Raw genomic sequence first — 24,826 nt, 5'->3', positions numbered from 1 at the left:
ACTATTTCATTTGTACTTCAATTTGTCTCTTTGGTCCCAGTTGTCATTAGAGGCAGAGACAGTGCCTTCTTTTACCTTTTTATTTCTCAGTCCACATAGGCAAAAAAAAAAAAAAAAATGTATGTGCGTACATACTATGTTGTGTGTGTATATACATATATATATTCATTTATGCCATGCTTATGACAGTTTTAAGTGTATTTATGTCAATCATGTCATAAGTTCATATATTTGAACACTCTTTACACCAGTTTCAGATGTTTCGTTATTTGTTGTCTTTAATATTCTGTGAGAATTTCAAAAAGAAAGCAAAGACATTGTTTTCTAACTCAGGAGCAAAGTTAAAAGGAGTCAAGGATTTGATTCAGCTAGGCAGGAGGAGACATTGTAAAAACACTCCAAAAGTGAGGAAGCTTAATCTTCCTTCTCTGATCTCTTGCACTGAAGTCCCTGTGCTCAACCCTCAGTAATGCAAATGTCTGATGAGTTTCCACACTCTTGAAAATGACCCAATAGGTGAAAACTTGCACTATATAATTATCTAGGATGTTAAAAACATTGGCCTTTGTCCTTGGTCACTTGAATGTTTGTAACACCAGCTCCAGATATGATGCTTTCATGATGACTCCAAACTTTTACTTTGCCTCACAATATTATGTGACTATAACTTTTGCACACTGCGTACTATTCCCTTTAGGAAATTGTTACTTTCAAAATATCGATCAAAGGAACAAGCATAAACACTGTAGGTGATACAACTGCTCATAGTAGAAGTGAAACTAAAAACGTCATTCAGAAGAAGAGATGCTTATTAACAGGTAATGAGGGGTGAAAGTGTATAGATTCACAAAAGTTAACTATCACATCACCAGAAAGGAGAGAGCCAACACACTCGTTACATATTCGTTGTAATTATCCAACGATAATTACAAATGTTCAAGCAGCAGTAAGGAACTTTTAAGAGAAAATTCGGTGTAGTCAAGAAAATAGAAACTCAATTCTGGTTAAAGACCTAACTTGTTGGCTTATACTGTGATAAAAAGCTGATGGCAGAAGGACCTGGGGAAACCCTACAAGTTGCAGAGGAAAAAGCCATGCAAGTGGCACTAAGGAAGCTCTGTAGATACACAGAGAAAGAAGCCCTGGGACTATTCCAAGCCCAAAGAGAGCTGGAGAGCAGAGAAAACCATCATTGCCAGCTGACAACAAGGGGGGGGGGGCGCGGTGATGCCAGTTATCTGTGAGCAAAGCAGTGAGGTAGTGCAAGAGGTGTTCCCAGGCGAACAGCTCAAGATAGAGGGGAGGAACAAGTCTTGTTGTTCTTACTGTGTTCCTACAATTAAACAAGTGTTTATCAATCACCTGGCCAAAGAGCATCTCTAGAAAGCTGGGTTCACCCTCAGCAATCCTAAAGAGATAATGTGTTTTATCTTTTCCAGAGTTCCTGCCTTAGCCTTAAAATCAACATGGATTTTTTTTCTGGACTGGATATCCCTAACTCTTAAGCCTGAGTCAAATAGACTTAAGTTTGTTTGTTTTTTAAGACAGGGTTTCTCTGTGTAGTCCTACCTGTCCTAGACTCTCTTTGTAGAACAGGCTGGTTTTGAACTCACAGCAATCCACCTGCCTCTGCCTCCTGAGTGCTGAGATTAAAAGTGCCCGGCTAGATTTAATTTCTTATTTTTTAAAAATTAAAATATAATTAGATCATTCCTCTACCTTTTTATTCCTCTAACCTTTTCCATATACCTCTATTGCTCTCTCTCTCTCTCTCTCAAACTTATGGTCTCTGTTTCTTTCAGTGTGTGTGTGTGTATGTGTGTGTGTGTGTGTGTGTGTGTGTGTGTGTTCCTCAATATACAAATATAACATACTCAGTGTGTATGCTGTTTGTATGTATAACAGCAAATGAGGAGGCAGAAAGACTTTAAGAGTTGAAGATTAGGAAGCTTGCTGTGAGAGTATGCCTCCTAGGAATATCAGAAGTTTCACCAACATGGCTTCCTAAGCAAGTTGAGTCTGGAAGTGCTAAATCCCGTGGGGCCTCAACCTTGGACAATGAACTGCAGGCAACTAAAGAATACTCGGGGTAGACAACAATCTGCCTCAGGAAAGAGCTTCGTCTTTTCCTATCCTTTTCTTTTGCATGCTGGCCTGAACGTTGAGTTGTTTTTGCCGATACATTAGGTTTCCTTCCTTTTTCTGTAAAGCTCATTTCCCATTCAGTGGCCTCTGCCCAGCCAGGTGTTTGACCTCTACACCAGGTTAAATAGTTTGTATTTTTTCCCACTTCTCTCCTCCATTCTTCTCCTTTGGACAGCTGTCTTCCCTGGGGGATGTTCTTTTAAACTAGTAAAATTGTCCTTGAGTTAGTAAGTTATTTTATTAAGAATATTAAGACTTTAAAAATGACCAATTTTCCTGGTGTCACAAGCACATTTATTTTTTACTACTTATGTCTATGCTCACCTACTCCCTATTCCATAAATCATCCTGCTTCTTTCCCTGAACTTCCCCCAAGGAAAAGTTAGCCCACACTCACATCATAGCATCCATAATTCTTGGTTAGTTCAATTGATCACTTTTTTTTTTCATTATAACATCATTACCTTAGAAATTATCTCTACCTAGAAGGGATCATTATTTAAGTCAGATCTTCAGTCTAAGAGTTGAATATTAATTATATCACTTACACACCTCCTTATGTTACTCCCAGGGCAACATATTGAGCCATGTCTCTCCTTTCTTTTAGGATTCTATTAATTTTTGTGTGCTTCCTCACATCTGTATGTTCACAGGTATTGACTGAACGATATTATACTTTTCAACTAAATTGTTTCGTGTTAATATTAGTGAAGTTATTATTGAATAGAAAAAGATGTCACAAATAAAACCATTGCGATACAAGCTCAATTCAAGCTGTAGGGCGCACAGCCAATACCAAAATAGATTTATTACTGAAAATCTCAGGGCTTTATTAAGAAGTTAGCTTTAATTCCCGAAATTTGTGGACAAATGGATTGATCTAGAAATTATCATAATGAGTGAGTTCACCTAGAAACAAAAAGAGACAAACGGTATATACTCACTTATATCAAAACACTAGTCCAAGGGATACGTACCATGAAAAGCTTTACTTACCAAGAAAGTGGGTCAGAGGAGAGGACATCCGATTGAGATTTTAGGCAAGAGTAGCATGGAAGAAAGGGGTAATAGTAGGACCCACAGGGTCCTGGAAACCTACAAGAAGAACTTTATGACAGGCAGATCTGGATCCTGGGGTCCTCCTCAAACTAAAGCAAACTCGAACACCTACCAAGACCTAGCCGACGAACAGGATATTCTCCACCGTTGAGTGGAGAGTGAGATCTGACTCTCACACGAATTCTGGTGCCCCCTTTCTGACCATGTCCCCTGGATGGGGAGACCTGGTGGCACTCAGAGGAAGGATAGCAAGTTACCAAGAAGAGACTTGATATTCTAAGAGCATATATAGGGGGAGGAGGTCTCCTTCAGTCACAGACATAGGGGAGGGGAGAAGGAGAGAAATGGGAGGGAGGGAAGAATGGGAGAAAACAGGGGAAGGGCTAACAATCAAGATGTAATATGAATAAATTAATAAAATAAAAAAAAGAAGTTAGCTTTGAGGGAAAGCATAGAAGTGTATTCTACAACATTATGCATTTAGGGTATTTGCTCATCAATCTAAGCATTTTGAACAGTTTACACTATTAGTATTACCTCCGCAGGTTTTAGGCCTACTTATGTCTCTTTTTTATGATATTTCCATAATGAAACACTTTTATCTGTACTGTACAACTTATCTACTGTAAACTTAGGGAAGTATGTATTACTTAGAGTTTTGTTGCTGTAATTAAACAATGTAACCTTAAATAATTTTGAGTGGAAAGACTTTATTTTAGCTTACATGGCCACATCACAGCCCACCATGAAGGAAAAGCAGTGCAGGAATTCAAAGAAGGAAGGAACCTGGAGGCAGGAACTGAAGCAAAGGCCATGAGGAGTACTACTTGCTGGCTTGCTGCACATACTTGCTCAGGCAGCCTTCTTATAGCACCCAGGGCTACCAGCCTGGGGATAGCAACATCTACAATGAGCTGTACCTTCACATATCAATTAATAATTAAGAAAACGCAACATAGTCTTGCCCACAGGTTGATTGAGTGGGCGGCGATTTGTTATTTGAGGTTCTCACTTCACAAGGAACTCTAGCTTGTGTTAAGGAGACAAAGAGTGAGTAAAAACTCTACTATTTTTTGTGGGGGTGGAGAATTGAGCACAGCCTTACATACTCTAGGATAGAGCTCTGCCACTGAGCCAGAGCTCTAAACACTCACACAGTCATTATATTCAAATTTTAGTCATACTTGTTAGTAGGAAAGGGTAATTGAATGCAATTATGTCATTTTTTTCAGTGATAGAGCAAAGAAGAAGAAATGGTTATCAAGTTTATCCTTCCATTGTAATCTCTCTTAAAGAGTATATCTCATTTAATAATTATGGAAGGTAGGGTATCCGTATTATATAATTCATTTTTTTTATTGTCACAACTATAAGATTCATATCTTCCACCGATGAACACCAAATATCACATACTCTCTGTGCATTCCCCTTTCACTTTTTATCAGCCGCCTTGGCCCTGCCCTTTTTTCAGTCCTTTCTTCCTCAAAGCCTTCCTCATTTCTACTCTTTCTGCTAGAGTGTTCTTCCACCAAGCATGTCGGGTACCCTGGCTTTCTGGTGCTCATTTCCCCCTCATCTATTCTAGTTAGCTTATTGTAGATTTCTTCACAGCTGTCTAAACTCTACACATCTTTCTTGTTCAAGTACTTATCACTGTCAAAGCCCATTTACTTAAGTTTCTCATCTCTTTTTTCTTTCTTTCTTTTTTTTTTTCCTTTGCCCTCTTGTTGAAATAGACTCTTCCTTCAGAAATTCCTTTGGTTACTACTCTACTTGATAAAAAATTGTCTTGTTACAAAAAGCTCAAGTGATGTCAGACCTAGTAATATTAGATGAAAAAGATACATACATTCCTTTCTTTTTTCTCAGAAATTTTATTTCTAGAAGATATTCCTAGAAAAGCAAAATTCATCAGTAAGTATTTAGTATGACCCAAAAGATAATAAAAACTTATATTTTCAGGAGTTCAAATGACATTTGCATGAAATCCCAAGTTAGGCATCAAGGTTTTATGAATCTTGACCACCTTCTCAAATGCCAAAAAGAATTATTCACCAGATGTGACTACTCTATGTGTCTTATAAGTTTGAGAAAGTAAACATTTATTCTAAAAGGGTAGGGCAAGAGTTTAGAGGTTTTCTGTAGATGTGTCAAAGAATAAAAAGGTTTTCTTTTTATTTTCTATCTCTCTCGGAGATAGAAAAGGAAAGATAGAATAGTTCTCATATATAAACCAAAAAAAAAAAAAAAATCAAACCATTTTTCATTTCTGCCTTTATGAAGCTACCTGCCATCTGCTTCTATAGCTTTTGTGAACTTTCTTCCTATTTCGTCAGGATTGCCTGTGGAAGGCTAATTTCTCATTTTCACTATGACTGTATAAATGAAACTTTCCTTGACTGTGTCATCCATCTCTGCATCATCACAGGTAAGGAAGCATCATAGATCTTTCACAAAGCTTGATAAGATAAATACAAAGTATAAAAAATAAGATGTCGATATGGAAATAAAAAATTCTTCTGGTCAAGTGACATCACGGATTTGGCATAACTCTCCTGATAACTACAAAAGCAAAGCAAAACAAGCAAACAAAAAAGAGAGGAGATGTGACCACAGCCACTGTCATGTGTCCATTTGTTCCCTGCTGCAAACAACCTCCCTAGAACCATAAGCAAGCACACAGCTGTGACCAGCAAAGGACAGTGAACATTCATGCACACCTCAGAATGAATTCCAAGTCAAAAGTAATTACTGGGTCTTAACCAAATAAATGTTTTCCTTTTGGAAGCACAGTGTAACAGTCTACTAGGTGATTACTTCGATTTTAAATGTCTGTAATTCTAATTCCCAGGATAGCTCATAATAGCTCAGTGAGAAAATGAGAATATGCAGATGAAGTATGTCACTAGAGAAGAAAAGCTAGAGCCTGAATTCACAAAAATCTAATTCATAAGAGTTAATGTGTTGCTGTGTGTGTGTGTGTGTGTGTGTGTGTGTGTGTGTGTGTGTGTGTGTGTGTGTTTAAATCTGGTTTAAGAACCCCTTTGGGAAGGACTGGAAACAGAAAGAACCTTTGAGACTTTTCAATTTACAGCTATTATTTCAATAGTCTATTGGGACGGCTGCTTCAGCAATCTCCTCCTGCATTTGTCAATTTGTTTTCTTTCTACTGTCAAACTAAACACTTAAAAATGAAAGGAAAGAAATAGAATACGGAGCAGCCCAGCTGTCTATGGGACACGTGCTTCTGTCAGTCACAACGCTCCTGATCTATTGTAGCAATATGTCAAAGATGTGCAGTCATTGTGTAATTTATTACAGCAGTGTATCAGCAGGGTGAGATTTCCAAGAGTGTGACTCCAAACTGGAGCCCTGCATCACTGCTGTCTTTATTTACTTTCTCTGTTTGAATTTAATGTAGAACACATTGTGGGAAGAGCTGAAGTCAGGACTGAAAACTGCTTTTGCATATATGTTAAAATGGCTGCTGAAGCCCAGGTACTAACAAGGAAGGCCATCCTTTTCACTTCAGGCTTTTCTTCAAACAAGGTATAATGTGGTAAAGGCTTAAGTATTATTATGCTTTACAGATTTATAATGAGAACCAGTGAGCACACGTGTGTTTTCTTTTTACTTCTTTATATTATCTGCTGTAATAATAATGTGCTTGAACTATATTGATATTAAGGAGATATAATTATCTTCTATATTTTATTTGTTAAATTTTCTTTTTACTTTTATGGATTGAGTTCCAAAGAAAACAAAGTAAAGCATTTATTAGTATTTTAAATCTCAAACATCAAGAATTTTTATCACTACATCAATTATGATCATGTGCCTTGTTCTTCTATACCCGTTATTGACATTTATTCTTTGCATGATGTAAACATGTAGATATACTTTTGTCATGTTAATTAAATCAGCCTCAGTACACAGCAGGGAGTTTGGAGGGCTAACCTGTGGTCACTTATAACCTCTTTTCCCATAAGCTGCTCATTCTTGAAACCAGTTTTCTCTAATTGTACTTAATAGAGCATTTGTTCTTTCTAAAAAAGATTTGTGAACTTCTTAGTACTACATCATGACTGGCCCCAAATTAGATTTATTGAATAGGAACCGGAAATTTTAACCTCAGTACTTGGAAGTCTTAGAAAGAAAGGTTACTGAAAGTGAAATCCAGAAGAGCCACAGCCACCCTTTATTGTGAAACCCTGTCTCAAAGCAAAACAAAACAAAAAACAAACAACAAAAAACAAAACAAAATAAAAAGCCCAAAGCAAAAAAAAAAAAACCCTATATTAATCAATTTGCATTTCATAAACCCTCAACTTTTCAACTGAATAGTAAAATCTGAATCTTTTATTTGTGAAGTTCAGTAATAGATTCATAATGTAAGCATAAAAGACCTAAAATCAACTTACTTGATTGCTTTTTCAGTGTCATAATGAGCTGATTTTCTCATGAGATTAAAAAGAACCCCTGAACAGTAATTTATTCATTGAAAGATTATGGAGTTCTAGTACTTGTGTGTAGGAGGGTTGGAGGTGTACATCCTGGGAATCCTGCTCTTTCCTACTCTACCACTAACTAAGCTTTTATAGAAAAATTGAAATAATGTCAGTAATGATGATCCTGATGACGTAAATAATAATGATAATGTAATAGCTAGCTTGACAATAATATCAAATATAGATCAAAACTATTAAAGAACAATTAAATGGCAGCTGTCACTGCCAAACTCTTAAAGGCCAATAAGATAGATCTCAGGAACCCACATGGCAGGAGAGAACTGGTTTCTGCAAGTTGTCACTTGAGCTAAATGCCCCTTACAAGACACACAGGTGCATGTTTATGTACATGAACACACATAAATAGCTTTTGAAAAGATAAATTAAAAAAAAAACTTTGAAATTAGTGGAGCGGACTATTAAGTATTGCTATAATTTTTTAAATCATTCCTTTTGGTGTTTTAGATCATGTTGTTATCTCATTTGTCCCACGCTTGCCTCAGAACTAGCCTGTATACCTCTCCTTGTCTTTTTTAAAATTTGTGGCCTCTTTTTAACTTAATTGTTGCTACACAAACACACACACAAACACATTTCTAAACAAATAATAATACCATATTTGATAAAACTTGTGAAGGGCAGAGCAGAATCAAAAGGATGCTGTTACACTATTGCTGCTGCTGAAACATGGTGTGAGTGTTAAAGTAAGATTTGTTAATCTTCAGACATTTAAATACTATTATACTAAACACACTTAAAATAATGACTTAGGGAGTGAGAATTACCTCATTCACACTTCTCTCTTGGGACTCAAGGTCAAGTTTTTCCATTTTGTGTGTTAACCAAGTTCATGTTGGTACAATAGGTTTTATACGTGGATGTGGTTAGAGTGTGTTCACAGTCTTCAGGATTAGCATCTCATGAGCCTATGGTTCTGGCAGAACTTGCTTAGCATCTAGAAATTTTAGGCTAGGAATGTGCCTATTAATACCTCCTAGTCACATCCTAGTTCAAAACAGAAAGGCCAAGGATAATTACCTAGTTCTTTCCCATGGGATGCAGTTATGAGGTCTTTCCAAAAGATGGTCCAAGTAAATGAATTCACACATTGTATCATGACACTCAGCTCTGTACTATACATCGATCAGGTTGTTTTGCTTCATTTCCTCTCACTATCTTCTGGCCTCTGTAAGAGTTCCAGCTCTGAAGGAAAAGGTATCCCCAGTGCAAGTGTTATGGCTCTAAGGGAAAGGTGTCCTGACAGTTGACAATCTACAGATTGGAAAAAGGTCTTCACCAGTCCTACATCCACAAAGGGTTAATGCCCAAAATATATAAAGAACTCAAAACGGTGAACACCAACAAAGTAACCCAATTTAAAAATAAGGTACAGAGCTAAACATAGAATTCTCAATAGAGTAACCTCGAATAGCTGAGAAGCACTTAAATAAATGCTCGACATCTTTAGTCATCAGGGAAATGCAAATCAAAACTTCTCTGAAATTCCATCTTACCCCTGTCACAATGGTTGACATCAAAAACTGAAGTGACAGCACATGCTGGTGAGGATATGGAGAAAGGGGAACACTCCTCCATGGCTGATGAGAGTACAGACTTGTACAACAACTTTAGAAATCAATTTGGCACTTTCTCAGAAAAGTAGGAATAGTTCTACCTCAATACCTAGCTATACCGCTCCTGGACATACACCCAAAAGTTGCTCCACCATACTGCAAGGACATTTGCTCAACTGTATTCATAGCAGCTTTATTTGTAATAGCCAGAATCTGGAAATAGCCTAGCTGTCCCTCAACCAAGGAATGGATAAAAAAAAAAAACAAAAAAAAAAACTGTGGTACAGAAGAATACCACTCAGTCATTAAAAAGAAGGAAATAAGGAAATTTTCAGGCAAATGGATGGACCTAGAGAAGATCATCCTGAGTGAGGTAACCCAAACCCAGAATGACATACATGGTGTGTGGTCACCTATAAGATGATTTTATCCATTTAATGCAGGATAAACATACTACAACACACAGACCTAAAGAATATGAGTAACAAGAGAAACAAGAATAGAATAGAATAGAATAGAATAGAATAGAATAGAATAGAATAGAATAGAATAGAATAGAATGGGCATGAGTTCTCCCTTCCTAACATATATTTAACAATTTTTAAAAATTTTTTTCAGTTTACAATTTACTTTTTTTTTGTTTGTTTGTTTGAGTTTTATATAACTTACGCTGGCCTTGAACTTTCTTATGTACCTAGCTATGACCTTGAATTTCTGATCCTCTTTCTCCTGCTTTCTAAGTGCATGGATTCAGCATCTACCTCCATGCTCAAATCTATTGTTTCTTGACTTTTAATAACTATTCACTATCTCAGCTAACACACCTTACAAACTTCATTCGGTTGTAATATCTTTTCTTTTAATACTTCAAAAATATAAACATGAAATTATAACTCAGTACTCAGCTGTATTTCTTTTAGTGATTTGATTATTAGTATAGTTTGGGAATTTGTTTTTCCTTAGCTTATGATAGTCTCAATGTGCCATGTGAATACAAAGTACCTTATTTTAAATATAGGTACAATGGAAACCATTTATATCAATTGCCTAAAGTTTTATTTATTCTTATAAGTTAAAGTCTGTGTAATTTACCAATATTCCCTTAATGTCTTGGTTTCCATAATGCTCAGGGTGATCTCAGATGGCATTAATTACATGAGGTCATAGCGCACAAAGCATTTTTTTAAAATCATAAACTACCTAAATCATAATAATTTGATAAACTTAATCACCTTGGTAGACCTCTTAATGTCTTCAGATTATAAAAATAGTATGAATAAGTATAAAGGTAAATAAAGATATTCCTTGAAGCTTAAATGGATTTATGTTAGTTTTCTCAAGTGTAAAGAAAGCAAAACACAATGTTAATTTGAAAGAAAAAACTTGTCAACTCATATCAGTGAAAAATTCATTAGGTTAATTCGATATGAAAATTCACCATCTCCTCCACTTTCCTTCATATCTTCTCATTTCTTTCAAGAAAAGAAATATTTTATGCCTGTTTTATGCTGGCCCTATTTCCATTTTATTACATAAGCATAGAATGCATGCACTCAGTTACCTCTCCATTTTCTCTTTATACATGAATTTCTGCAGTGAGGCAGGCAGCATGAGTGGCTGCTGATCCTTTGAAAATTCTAGGTAATGCCTAAAACACCGAAGGCTTCTAAGAAATATGAAATCTATACACGAACATCAGTATCTCATGCTGAAGGGACAGCAGTTATTTTCTAGGTGAATACACTCACGGCCCTGAAAATTGGCCGTTATTCTTGTCTGGGAAGGCATCTCTTTTAAGAGAATCCAGCTTCAGTCATGCTTTAATTTGCAAGACTAACCAAGCTGAACCATCACTGAAATGTTTGTGGTCTTAAATCAAAAGGATTGTGTTAGAAATGGACACCATTAACCCTACTGCACTATCGCCCCAGTCTTATGGACTAGGAATGCCAGTGGCAGAGACTACAGGAAATTGCAGGGGGATAGCTAAGGGCTTTGAAACTGCTGAGCTCTGATTTTGGTCTTATTTTGAAAAGCGGCTTATTTTGACATTTAATTCACAGGAACATTTCTGCACATTTTTATTTTTGTTTCTCTCTTCATTTACTCATTGCTTCAGCAACTACTTCCTGGCTACAGCAGTGTGTAACACTTTGAAATATTTAACTCTGAAGATACAAAGATGAGAAACAAATTTTCTTTCTCCTTAATTTTTGTGTTTATGTGTTCATCTCTGTACTTTGCACCACTGCATATGTTGGCTTTGCTTGTATTCTGGAATTAAAATTGTGTCTTTCTTTCTTCCAATTAAAATTCTTATGTCTGTTTAGGACCAGATGGAACACTGCTAAAGAATTGAAATTAATACAGTGATTCTGAAAAACTGATGGTTTCTTAAGAAATGAAGAAAGAAAAAAGAAAAAAAGAAAGAAAGAAAGAAAGGAAGGAAGAAAGAAAGGGAAAAAAAAACCAATCAGTGAAACTAACATATGACCAACCCCCATATCTTTACCATAGTGGGGTACATAATTATTATTAGTTAGAAAATGTATATTCAAACATTATGGCAGCTTTATTCATTATAGCCTCAAACTAAAAACTCTTCTGCTAGTTTTAAACAAATGAACAGTTGTTGAAAACATGATGAAGCACCCACACCTATGAAGGTGATTCCATGAAGTTGAAACTGTCTTGCTCAACATTCACATTGAAGCACTGATCTCTACTGTGACTATACTGGGAGATATGGCCTTTGAGGATCTAATGCCAGCTAAACTGGGTCATAAGATCAGGTTCCTCATCCTGTAGAATAATAAGCAAAAGCTAAGTGTATTCAAGAATGCAGCAACCTGAATGATCGGCAGAGAAGCAGACTGATGACATGAAGAAGGTGCTATTGTAAGGTAGGTGGACATACTAGCAGGCTTGCTTGCCATTAGGGCTGACCCCTCCCTGCCAGTCTGCTTTTAGTCCTTGCTAGGCTCTTAACAGTAGAAATTATCACATTTGCCTCTTCTTTTTATTTAAATTACCATATGTAAAGGCAGGGGTATCTGGGCTTTGCTGAGGCCCATTAAGAGAAAGTTAATTTTGACGGGCAAATCAATAAAACCTGAGTTCTGGACAATAGTATAGAAATGCCATTTGAGACAGGACATCACATACTATTGTGCCCTCCTTTAACAGTTACCCCATCTGGGCCTGTCAATCCCCTGGACAGGAGCCCATTGCTTAGCAAAGATGACTCATCTGAACACCTGATAAGCACATATGAGGATTAATTATCTCCACAGTGAGATAATGGACTTATAGTCACAGAAGCCCCTTTGTTGGAGCAGGGGCTTGGCTTTCAAGTATTCCCTCCTAAGCCTGTCTCCTTTCTATCAAAAAGTCTTTTTCCTCTTCCATTTTTCTGTGTTTTCTTCAGCATCCTCCCTCAAATGCTCTGAAATCACTTAGTATTTCTCTGAAGACTTTCCCTGCCTTTCGCCAGTAGCTCCCAGACTCCACTCCTGACTGCTACCAAACATGTATGCACGTTTTCTCTGCTTTTTCCATTCCTTCCTCCAAGAAGCTGCTAAATTTAAGCACTTGTGTTATTTTTTATTATTGTCTCTCAAACTCTAATAAAATGGACATTGAGCATTGGTATCCAAAGCACATACAGGAAATGGCTTAGCCAACGGGAACTCAGCTTGGGCTATGTGCAAACTTCTAACAATGTACCTGGCAATATGAGACCCTTATTTGCATGGAGTTTCATTTACTCTCTGCCCCCAAACAATGGAATGAGTCTCTTCTACCCTGACAACAATCAAAAAGTTCCCTGCTGTGGGAAATTTCTATTGAAATGTTATTTCAGGTCATAACAGTGTACAGAAGGTAGGGGACTGATAAGCTCTGAACTAGTTTTGGATGCATATGCAATAAGGCAAAATGGTGTCCTCTGAGTGAACTTTTATTGAGGATTTTCTATTCACTTCTGCCTTATTGGGTATGGATGTGATTTAAAATCTTCTGCATCTTTGATAGGGACGTGCACAGTAGAAAACAAATCTGTCAGTCAAAATAGACTTGTCATCCTGTGTTTCTTAGCAACCAAATACCTCCTTCCTCTACACATCATCAAAGGAAGCACCAAATAATAATTGGAGTCCCGGAGTTCCTCACTCACATGGCCCACTGTCAGTCTTTATATTGTATTTCTTTCTGATATGTACTATGGCTTTCCTTTGAATTTATGCTGTTTTGTAATATGTGCTGACTTCCCTTTCTTAAATAAGATGCCAAGAATCTAGAAAGAATTGAGCAAGACCATGACAACTGGAAACACTTGTGAATCTATTTTTAATTTCTTTTATTGATAAGAATAAAACCCCATGAAAGCAAGACGTTGTTTCCTCATAACAATAGATTGCTTATACTTGTAATTACAAAAACAAGGAAGTAGAGCAAACCCATTGCCATTCATTAAAAAGAGGTTGGGTGATACAAGAAGCAGTTGGGTCTCTAAAAATGGCACTAGAAGTCATGATGAGGTGTTCCACTTTCAGAATATTGAAGCCCACATTCTGTTTGTAAAATTATTTTCCCAATCTGTTAGAATAACACAGTGTCTTTTGAGGATCTCCTTAGTAAAATTATCTTTCTTGCCTTTCCTAATATTCTGACTTTCCCTTTGCTTTTTCCCACCATTATAAATTCTAAAGACTATCCCACCCAAGATGTAATAATGATAACTCTTAAATGATTTTTAAAAGATTTATAGAATTCAAAATGTCTGGAGACATTTGCAATACCCCAATTACTCTTAATATGGAAAATGGAATTTCTTATATTCTAAATAATATAAAATATGTAGAAAAGTACTTTTCCTAAAAATAATTTTCAGGAGATGGTTCTGAGACATCAAGAACTATAATACTGTTTTCCATTAAAAAAAGACAGGGACACATGTTCTCCATAAAAAAGGCACATTTCCTTTAGTAAGATTATTGCATAGCTTTCCAACAGTCATCTTTCTGAAGCCCTTGATGCTACAGAAGCCTCATGATGGAACACTGAAGCTACAGTCCCTCTACTTCCTCAAGCCTTCTGGCCTTTTCATCTCCAGGTCTTTCCTATTAATTTCATCCCCTAAATATTGCTCATAAAGTTGATCACAGCTGGACATTTTATCCTGGTAACACTGCCATAGAGAAAACTGAGCAAAGAATATACTTGGTCTTTTCTTAACATTTACAAGCCAATTTGATTTTACAGTTATCTCAATGTAAGGATTTGAATTAAAGAATGCCATTGTCTTTTGTTAAGAAGAGTGCATAGACAGTGGAAGAAGCTCCTGCATGTCTCGAACACCAAGGCAAAGCAGGGGTTTCGATAGTCAAAAACTCAGCCTGAAATGTGTCCTCCAGGGATCCAAGGCGTCATACCTGAGAAACAGTCCCAAACACCCTTTCACAGCACCACATTTGGCTTCTATGACATACCAAAGTATGGTTTCTGTTATATAAGACGTAACAGATACAGTCAGGTTTTTTTTTTTTTTTTAAACATTCCATTAATTATTCTATTGGAATGAAAATCAAAGTAGATGTTCTTTCAATAAACCAGCACTCTATTTCTTCTGGATGGTGTGTGTTGCTTATCATGTTTATAATCTAATACACTTGAGGCATTCTAGATAGTGGGTGCAAATCACTTGCCACTAATTTCCCATTTTCGTTATTCTCTGTAAGGGTAGGGGCATTCCTTCTATGGGTTTCAGAAAATGTTGATCATGAAGTTATTTGGCTTCAGCAAATGAGAGTAGAAGCCAAGGCTAGGCACTTAATAGTCAAAGATCAGATATCTGGGTGACCTTTTTACAGTGAATTTTGAAAGACACAGCCGAAGTTTAAAATGTCCTAGAAGATGCTGGCAAAGGTAGGTAGAAACACATATCTACCTATCTGAGCCTAGAATTTAGCTCAGTACTAGGTCCATCCTCTGTACTTTATAAACGTTCAATATAAACCATTTTAAAAATATTGCCTTTTTCATAACCTGTGAAATAAATTTCCTTTATTTTGTGTAGAACATCTTCAGGACCATGGAGAGTTTTGAAAAGCAACAATGGGAGGCAGCAGTGTTCCTGCATTTTCATATTCAATGCAGGTCACGCTCGCTCATGATGCTATGTATACATGGCAACAGCTGACTATTTTTTTTATGTTTTCATTTCTTTTGAGCATTTTAGGTTGAAATATATACTATTTATTGTAAATGAATGTAAATATCTTCTTTATATTATAACTTAGTTATTAAATAAAATCAGGCCATATTATGAATAAAACAGACATAATACAAGATTTGTTTTTAAAGTATATAAAGAATTATTAAATACTTTGTTGTTAAGATATTATACAATTGTTTCAATGAAGATTTTGGAGCTAAATTGTTATTAAACATTAGAAACAGGAACATTAGAAGTTAATAACTTCTTTAGGGCTTACAACTTTTGAGTTACTGAAACAATGCTTGTTTGTTGCAATCAATGCGGAAAAAATTTTAACACATTACTGGGGAATTGAGTTTATTGGTACTGAGAGATATCAATGAACAGTGATCGTGGATTCCTCTAATTTTCTTGTCAGTGATGGTTGTAGTGATGATATGTGTGAGAGTGTGTCTGTGTAAGTGTGTGTGTAAGTGTGTGTGTGTGTGTGTGTGTGTGTGTGTGTGTGAGTGTGTTTCCCTTTTTTAGTTTTAATGATATAAGATTATTTATTTCCTGTTTTTTCACATATGTAGATAGACTTCTTGATTTGGAATTTTTTTCTTCTAGCTCTTATTGTAGGGCTAGATTTACAGATGAATATTGTTTAGTTTTAACTTTATTATGAAATATCCTATTTTCTCCGTTTATGGCGATTAAAAGTTTTGCTGGATATAATAGACTTATGTCGGCATCTGTGGTCTCTTAGAGGCTGTAGCAGGCATCTTAGAGTTTGTAGTAGCCATTCTGGGTTTTGTCTTCTGTGTTTTAAAACCCCTTTGAGAAATCAGGTATAATTCTAATACATCTGCCTTTGTATGTTACTTGGTCTTCTTCCTTTGTCAACTTAAAACAGGCTAGATTCATCTGGGAAAAAGAAATCTCAATAGAGAAAATGCCTCTGTCAGGTAGACAAGGTACAGGAGAAGGGGCATTTTTTTGACGAATAATTGATATAGGAGGCTTCAAGTGGTGGATAGTGACACCCTTGGGTAGTATATGAAAGCAAACTAAGTGATCCACAAAGAGCAAGCCATAACCAATGTCTCTGCTTCAGCCCCTGGTTCCAGGTTCCCACTTGAGTTTTTCTCAGTGATAGGTTGTAATCAGAACATGTAAGCCAAATAAATACTCTCTTCTCTTAAATTATTTTGGTCAGCAATTTTATCACAACAGAAAGTAAATTAGAATGTGTCCTTCACATTACAAAGATATGTTAGGATGTAATGTTTCTACTTGGGAATATACTCTGATAACAAGTTTAGACAGAGGTTCTCAAAGAATGTCAGATATAAGAAACATCAGCAATTGTAATTTCGAGGAGCATCAGCTTCTCTTTGTAAGGCTTTGTGTTACGAAGGTAACATATACCTTCCAAGAAATGATTAGCATGTTCAGGGGAACTGCAGAGAGAAAGGCTATAATCATGCTGTCTTAGCTTTTGTCAGTGTTAGTTATTTCTTCAGCAACTGTAATGACAACAATGACAGGTACAGAACAGAGATGAAGATAGAAAATAAAATTATTGTCTCTTTTTCCCTTGCCTTAATAAGTAGATTATTCAAGAGTATTCTGCTCCCAAGAGAATTCTGCCATGTGTCACCAGGTACCTTCTCCACTGAATACTTGAATAGCATTACTACCTGTCTTATTGTTGTGATAAAATTAGAAAAGCTCATCCAATCATGAGATTTTTATTAGTACAATCCTCAGTTAAACTGTGTGAATGTGTTTTACCAAAGTATGAAATATAAGTGGAATAATAAATCCTGAGTTCAACAGAATAATTAATTATATTAAGAGGCTTGGTAATCTTTAAACAACAAAACAGAAAAACATCTTTATTTTTAATCCATTCTTTTAAAAATGTGGATTATAAATAGACTTTGTAATACTGTTATAAAATAAATTACTCATAAAGAGTATTACAAAGCTACACACTGTAATAATCTAAAGATTCATGATAAACACAAGTGTGTGAAAGGCTTTAAAAATAACAGTGTTTGATAGTTATACTTGACACAGTTTGATTCTTATGAGTATTCAAGAGAAAATACACTCCAAGGACACAGTACACAGAAAGAAGGCATGTGGAAACTTAAGTTGTCAGAAAATTCATTTTGAGTATTAAAACCTGCTCCTTAGGTAAAGATAATGCCTCAACATTATAGAGAGTTTTGGGTGACTGTCCATGCAGTAAACTGTCTCAGTCATTTTTTCATTTTGGAAACTGCTAACCTGCACTTCTGGTTCACTCAGGTATTTTAAGTTTTATTCCTTTTCAAGTCTCTGATGGGGTTGAAGACCAGATAGTTTAGTCTTAAAAGTAAGCTTAGTTTGTTAGAGATAAAGATATTTTTAGATCAAGATAGATGTTCTAAGTTAATAGAGATGAGATAGGATAAATATTGATTTTCATTCAGAAATTTAGACCCAACAAAATAGGAAAGATGTTTACTTCAAGTCTGCTAAATACAAATAGCCAAATTACTATGAATGTAACATTTATATAATTCCTGATTATCTCATACTTCTTCCTTCTATATGTAATTTATTTTATTCATGTGTAATAATATAAATATATATGGTAAAAAGAAACATAATAACAAAACAAAATAAAACCACCTAACAAACAAAACCAACCGAACAGCAAACAACTTGTTCCTTAAATTTTCAGACCTCAGGTACACTAAACCTTCAGTACTCTCATTAATACTATCTTACCAAACATATTTGTCTACTTCTGTTCACAATGAGATAACACCTAAGTTCCCAAAATTCCTGTCACAGTTCAGGATCCTCTCATTGAAAGGTGGGCTGGAATATTACAGCTTCTTTCTAATGTCTCTGCATCTGGGAAGTCTGAGAGCATCAGTCCCACAGTCCTCTTGCTCTCATATTTCATCAGGGGAAGGAAGTGCAGGAGCAGCTAGAAAGGATTTCCCTCATGGAGATGATGCCTCCTTGCCTTTTCATGTGTACAGCATGATCTTGGCATTATAAAAAATTTTATATGTTCAATTGGATTTTATATCTTACTTGATATATTGTGAAATTTTAATTCCTTCATAAAGTCTTTACATCTTTTTAATTGTGATTTTTGTTACCCAAGGTCCTACCATTTTAGGAAAAAAATAAAAACCTTTCATTGGATAAATAATGATAATTCCAATAACTAAAATAACTTGGTTTCTGGATCTAATATGACCTCTTTTTCTAGATGTCTGCCCTTCCTGTCATTTGCAAGGAGAAACTCCCTAGATGTCTTTCCCTCCTTTTTCATCTGTGTTGGACTTGGACTTCCACCCTACAAGTGAACTCGCTCTTCAGCTGCTGCTTCTGTCCAGTGAGGAATCTTTCTCCTCTGCCATTTCTCTTCCCTATCCTGCCTGAGGACAATCCACTCCTCATGCCCCACTATGATCTTTAATCCACTTTCTTCCTCTTCCTCGAGAAGCCTTTACCTATCCTTCCTATCCTCATCACTCAGTCATTGTCTTTTGGCTGCTCCTCTCATCCAGCTCTACTCCATTCTTCCATTCTATAAGGTTGTAGGTCCTAGGGCCCCAGTGCACATCTCAATCTCCTTTCCTCTTGCCAATATATCTCAAGTAGAATAGCATTTTTATTTCAAAACATATGCAAAGTATTTCAGTATCTTATCCAGCCTTTTTGCTTAATTTGTCAGGATAATTATGTCAATCTATCCTCAGCCACTCTCAAGACAGGAAGTACCTCCTGTGTATCAGCTGAGAACATACAGAAATTCATTTACAGGATAGGGAGCACAATCTAATTGGTACTGTAGCAGTTCCAAGTTATACTTGTTAGGTTACTTTTTTTTTATTAACTTGGTACAAATTTCGGTCATCAGGGAAGAGGGAAGCTCAACTGAAAAAAATGCCTTGATTCGACTGGTCTTGGGCAAGTCTGTGGGACGTTTTTAAAATTAATGATTGATATGAGAAGACAGTCCACTGTGTGTAGTGCCGTAAAGGTAGTCCTGTGTTCTGTAAAAAGCAGACTATTCAAGCCAGTATCTAATGTTCTTTCATTGAGTCTTCTTCAGTTCTCACTTTTTGGTTTCTGCCTTTATGGACTGGAACTTGTGAGATATAAAGCCTTTTTCTGCTCAAGTTGATTTTAATGACAGTGTATATCACAGCAGTACACATTAAACTAGGACACAAACACTGATTCCTAGTGGAATTCCCAATCCAACTGAAATGTTTTCTGAAAATGGCTTATGGTTTCTTGCCTCTTGGCAGGAATGGAAAAGGTTTTTCTAAAGGTGGTCAATTAGACAAAGCTAAAGACATTATTCAAAAAGCCAAGGAAAAAACCACAGCGTTATTATTCTATTTTTCAGGCACCAAAGTTAAATACACTCCAGAGAGGGATGAAGAAATTAGATATTCACCTTCATATCATGTCTCAGCCAGCATTAAAAATAATCTTCAAAGATTAGAGAACAGCCATCTCATTCTTCAAAGTAGAATTATAAAGCCATTGTTTCTCAATGGTTTTTAATAATAGAGAATAGCAAATGGGATCCAGTTAAATATCAAGTGCTGATAACAACCTCATTTCAGACTCTTCAGGCTTGGTGAGTTTGCTGACACCTACCACCTAAAACCAACAATGACCAGTAGTTTCTGCTCCTAGACTGACTGGACACACAGTAGAGTGGCTAATCTTGGCTGGTATCTTGAAACACTTGGGATGATGGAAACTTCACGTGAGTACTTACTTCTATCTGACTATCAAGTGAGCACGTTTGTGGGACATTCTTTTATTGCTAATGATAGGAGTGTCCACTGCACTGTGGATGGCTTTACTCCTAGACATAGGGTCCTGGATTCTATAAGAAAGACGACTGATGATGAGCCAGAGAGAACAAGTCTTTAATGAGCTCTTCTCCATGGTTGCTCAGCACATCTAGATATTCTCCATGCTTGCTGCTTATGCTTCTACTTTAGTTCCTTTCTGGACTTTCTCAGTGATGCTCCCTGGAAATATAAGCTAATATAAACCTCTTTTTCCCCCACATTGCTTTGTATCATTGTATTTATCACAACAACAAAAGCTAACTAGAACACAGGGTAAAGATGCGAGTTACTGGTAAGCCTATCCCATGCCTCTTGGATATGAGAATGATTTATAAGTTATACCAGAATTTGCTGTACAATAATTCTTTCTCTCTGATATAGAGCAGAATTCACTTCTGTCAAAACCAAGCAGATTTGTAGCTATTCAATCTGTTTGGGTATTCCTTTCCTCATTCCTCTCTGATTAATCCCAGTTATCTCACACTTGTCCTAGGACACATAAGTCTAGAGAAGTTCCATGCACCTATATTTTTTATCTTTTTTTTTCACAAAGCCCTAAAGAAGCAAACTAATTCCTACAATTTTTTTTTTTTTTTGCCTAAACTCACCCCTCCTACCATCTGTTGCTTCTTGTGTCTGAGATATGCCCTCTCAATTGTTGTTACAAAATATACGCTTATTCTACATAATATATCCATCACTCAGCCTTTTTGTGTCACAGTTGATGTCTCCTCACCCTGAGTTGTTTGAGGAAATGAAGCCTATCATTATCTGACTGCTCAAAGCCCAATTTTTATGATCTACTCTCTCTACATTCATTCTGCCTGTGCAAAAATCAATTGTTCTACCACTTAGTCCAATATTTGTATCTTATTAATTCACCTCTCATTTCTCATATACTTTTTTTTTTTTTTACTATTTCTCTTGACCTTTCTTGCCACATTTATCTTTTACTTTTTTTTTTTCTTTACATGTATATGGACAGAATCTGACACTCAAATGTTCACATTGCTTCTCTGGACAATCCTTCCCCAGTGATTTCCTTGGCTAAGCATGAGCATTGTGTGTTAAATCTCTCCACATTTACTGCTCACACAGAGATGACTTCTTTCTCTATACGCTTTCTTGAGATATGTCTCTACAACACCCCTCTTCTCTACTTAATTGTATGACTCGCCAGGGGTACCAGGTGTCCTCCTCGAAGATGCACATAGCCTCTCCTCAGTCCCATTTACCTTGGTCACAGTCTAACTCTTTCTTTCCAAATAATATCTCAAAGCTTCAATGCTCTAATCTAGGAAGCACTCTTCTCTTTCCACAATAAATAAATAAATAAAAGCAAAACTAAAACTAAATAGACTTACTTTATTTTGGGAGGTCTGGTAAATTAATTTTATATCTGGTCCTGAACTTTGAAGTCTTCACTAAACCTTCTTTTTTTCATACTCAAAATTGATTTTTATACAATATATTCTAGTAATGCTATCTCCACTCCCAGTTTCTGCCCAACTCCTCTTCACCTTTCCCCAAACCAAAGATCCATATTTTTCTGTCTCTCATTAGAAAACACAGAGACAATTAGTTGGAGAACTGGACTTTGTGGTGGAGACCCAGGAGAACTGGCAGGCTGACCAACTCAGCTACCAACCCAGGAACAGATACAGGGGTTTGAGCTGGCCCACTCCAACATCTACCCTGTCTATGAACTTCTGGAGTGTTGAATGGGTTAGTTTTGCAGAACCAAAGCTCCAGGATCTCCACAACACAGGGTAACAACAGGATATCTAAGAGCAGTCTTCATGAGGATTGAGCACTGATGTGCATTAAAGCCAGTGGCCTTGAACCAAACTAATGACTCATTGCAATAAACATTTGCACGTAAAGCTGTTTGTGCAAAATTATATATTCTATGACACACCTTGATATTGACACTCAGAAGCACAGGAGTCAAATAAAAACACAAAACCAGAAGCCAAATAAATACATACACAAAGGACCTATAAGGCTAAAAAAAATCCCAACATTTTCCTGAGTCAATATTATGCAAGAAAGAAATTCCAAAGATGCTGTTTAGTTTGTCTGTTGTGTCCATCTACTTTAGCTAAATATCTTTTTTTTTTACTTATTTATAATTTAATTATATCATATCTTGATTGCTACTACCTTGCTTATATCCTTTCATACCCATCTTCCTCCCTCTTCTGCCCTATTCCTGTCCCCTAGTGTTACTAGGCTATTCATGGTCTCTGGGCCACCCCTAAAGTATCAAACCTGAAACTTCTATGCTTAAAGCAGACCTCTGACTCTGCCTGTGTTAGAACATCCACATCCCCTTTAACCTTCTATTCTGTTTGTGCCTGCCTATTTTAACTTATCCCAATTCTCTTACGCTTATTTAATGAAGAAATATTGGAGCAGTAGCCTTTGTGTCTAACAGTTAGACTTAGTAGTACAGGGTTGGCCTTTTGTCTTGAAGACTTGTGGAGTTGCCTTTCCATTAATGACAGGAAAGCCTCTATTCCGTTTGTCAGCATACTCAAACTCTGCTTCAAACAATGTCCTTGAGATTATAAATCATATACATAATTTTTCTTTTTATTAATTTTTTTATATTTACATGTATATTTATATTATTACACATATATACAATAGACTACCTATAGCAAGAAGAACCATGACACAATCAGGAACTATATAAATGTTACATTCGTAGTGTTTTGGCTATTTGCATTTGACAGCCTTGAAGAAAGTATCTTTCATGTCTTGGTGCATCTAAAATTCTGAATGTAAATCAATCTCCATCACATATTGTCATTATTAACTTAAAACATCTATCTAGACCTAAAAACATCCTATCCCCTAAACAACTAAATTTCATTGTAAAACTAAGCTACTTGGTCTCCAACTACATTAGAGACTTGAGAAGGAACACATTTGATTACCTGACTATGCCGGGAGTGCAGCTTAGTAGCTTTCCAAGTGAGAAGATGACAGAGATAGTTTGCTATCTGAGTAGTCACCCAAAACTCTCTATAATGTTGGAGCATCTTCTTCAGCTTTCCGGCCCAATATATCTGACAGACATATTTGTAAGGCAGGAAGTATTGAGGACTTGTTTACCCTGTCTTAGCAGAGTTTGGTTGTCGACTCTGCCTGCATTCAAGCTTGCCCTTTTTTATGCAGAATTCAGTCTGTGGTAGAAATAAGGACATATTGCCAAGTGGCTTGTTTGCCACATATGAAGCCATCTCCATAAGGAGGTTCTTTGATGCTCATCATCCTCTTTAAGGTAGGCTAGTTGTTGCCAGGACTTTACAGGTCTCATTGTCAATGAATCTTTAAAATCATCCATCATTTTTTTCTATCCTTTCCCCCTCATTCAACAAGTACACACTGCTCATATAAAATTCTTCATCTAGCTATTCTCCTTTCTGTGCTTAGTCTCTCAGAAGATCCCTACTCTGGCATTGATATCCTTAACTCTTTCCTTAAGTTTTTTACTCATGTCTCAGATACTCCTATTGGTAAGGCCACAACTGGTATATTGATGGGATTCTCTCTTCAAAGACATCATCCGATCACATAGTATGTCACTTTTATATATGATATCACCTTAGAAGCCCAAACTCTTCCCATTTTTATTACCTAGTCCTTTACACTAGCACACAATCAAAAGGTCATGTTTATAATAAGTCTAAATCAACAACTTCATCCTCATGTCCTTAAGGTGCCAGAGTGGGTTGGTACCTCTTGGGGCCTCTCCAAGTGGGAATTTCAGGAAGGGTATGAGGGTGGGATTGGGAGGAGAGAAGGGAGGAAAAGAACTGGGATTATGCTGTTAAGTGATAAAATAAATAAACAAAGGGGGAGAAGACTAAGCAGTTTGCCTAAGTCTCATGAGCACCAAGGTTAAAAGATAGGTAAATTTAAACATATGATTCTTTGATCATTGACTTTAACATGAATTGAATCTCATCAAGGCTGAGCCCACTATTTCAATGTTATTGATGCACTCAACTCTCATCACTCAATGCCATTTAGTCACCATTGGAGAATATGTGGTATCCAGATGTGAGTTAGTCCATTGCCTCCTTCTTCAAGAAACTCACACAGTCCATACCATGCATGTCCACATGAACCCATACCTAGCTTCGCTGCATGCAGTGGTGCATACTAGTTGTCCCATTTACTGGAAGGATTAAGGTTGAAGGACTTTTTTAATCCAAGAGTTCATTGCTATCCCGAGTACTATAGCTAAACCCTATTTCAAGAAACAAAAACAAACAAACAAAACACTGCCTTATCACACTTGCTTCTACAAGTTCATAGTTAAATTGTGTTCAGTTGGTTGGTTATTATCTGTAAATACAGTTTTACATAAACTGGGCCCAATCTAATTTTTGCCATATTTTGTGTGCCTCAGCATTATGAGGAGTTGTAGTCATCACACAGACT

At 36.4% G+C, this 24,826-nt stretch overlaps 1 protein-coding gene across 1 annotated transcript in view; it reads right to left on the bottom strand.

Annotated features, from left to right (window-relative positions):
* Lrp1b (LDL receptor related protein 1B) overlaps positions 1–24,826 on the bottom strand; it is a 1,950,158-nt gene that overhangs the window by 309,402 nt on the left and 1,615,930 nt on the right. The gene's annotated exons all lie outside the window — the stretch shown is intronic.

The sequence above is a fragment of the Acomys russatus genome, chromosome 24 (genome assembly GCF_903995435.1).
Source record: "Acomys russatus chromosome 24, mAcoRus1.1, whole genome shotgun sequence".
Classification (NCBI taxonomy): Eukaryota; Metazoa; Chordata; class Mammalia; order Rodentia; family Muridae; genus Acomys; species Acomys russatus.
Note: the sequence above shows the minus strand (reverse complement) of the source record. Positions and strands in the feature narration are given on the sequence as shown.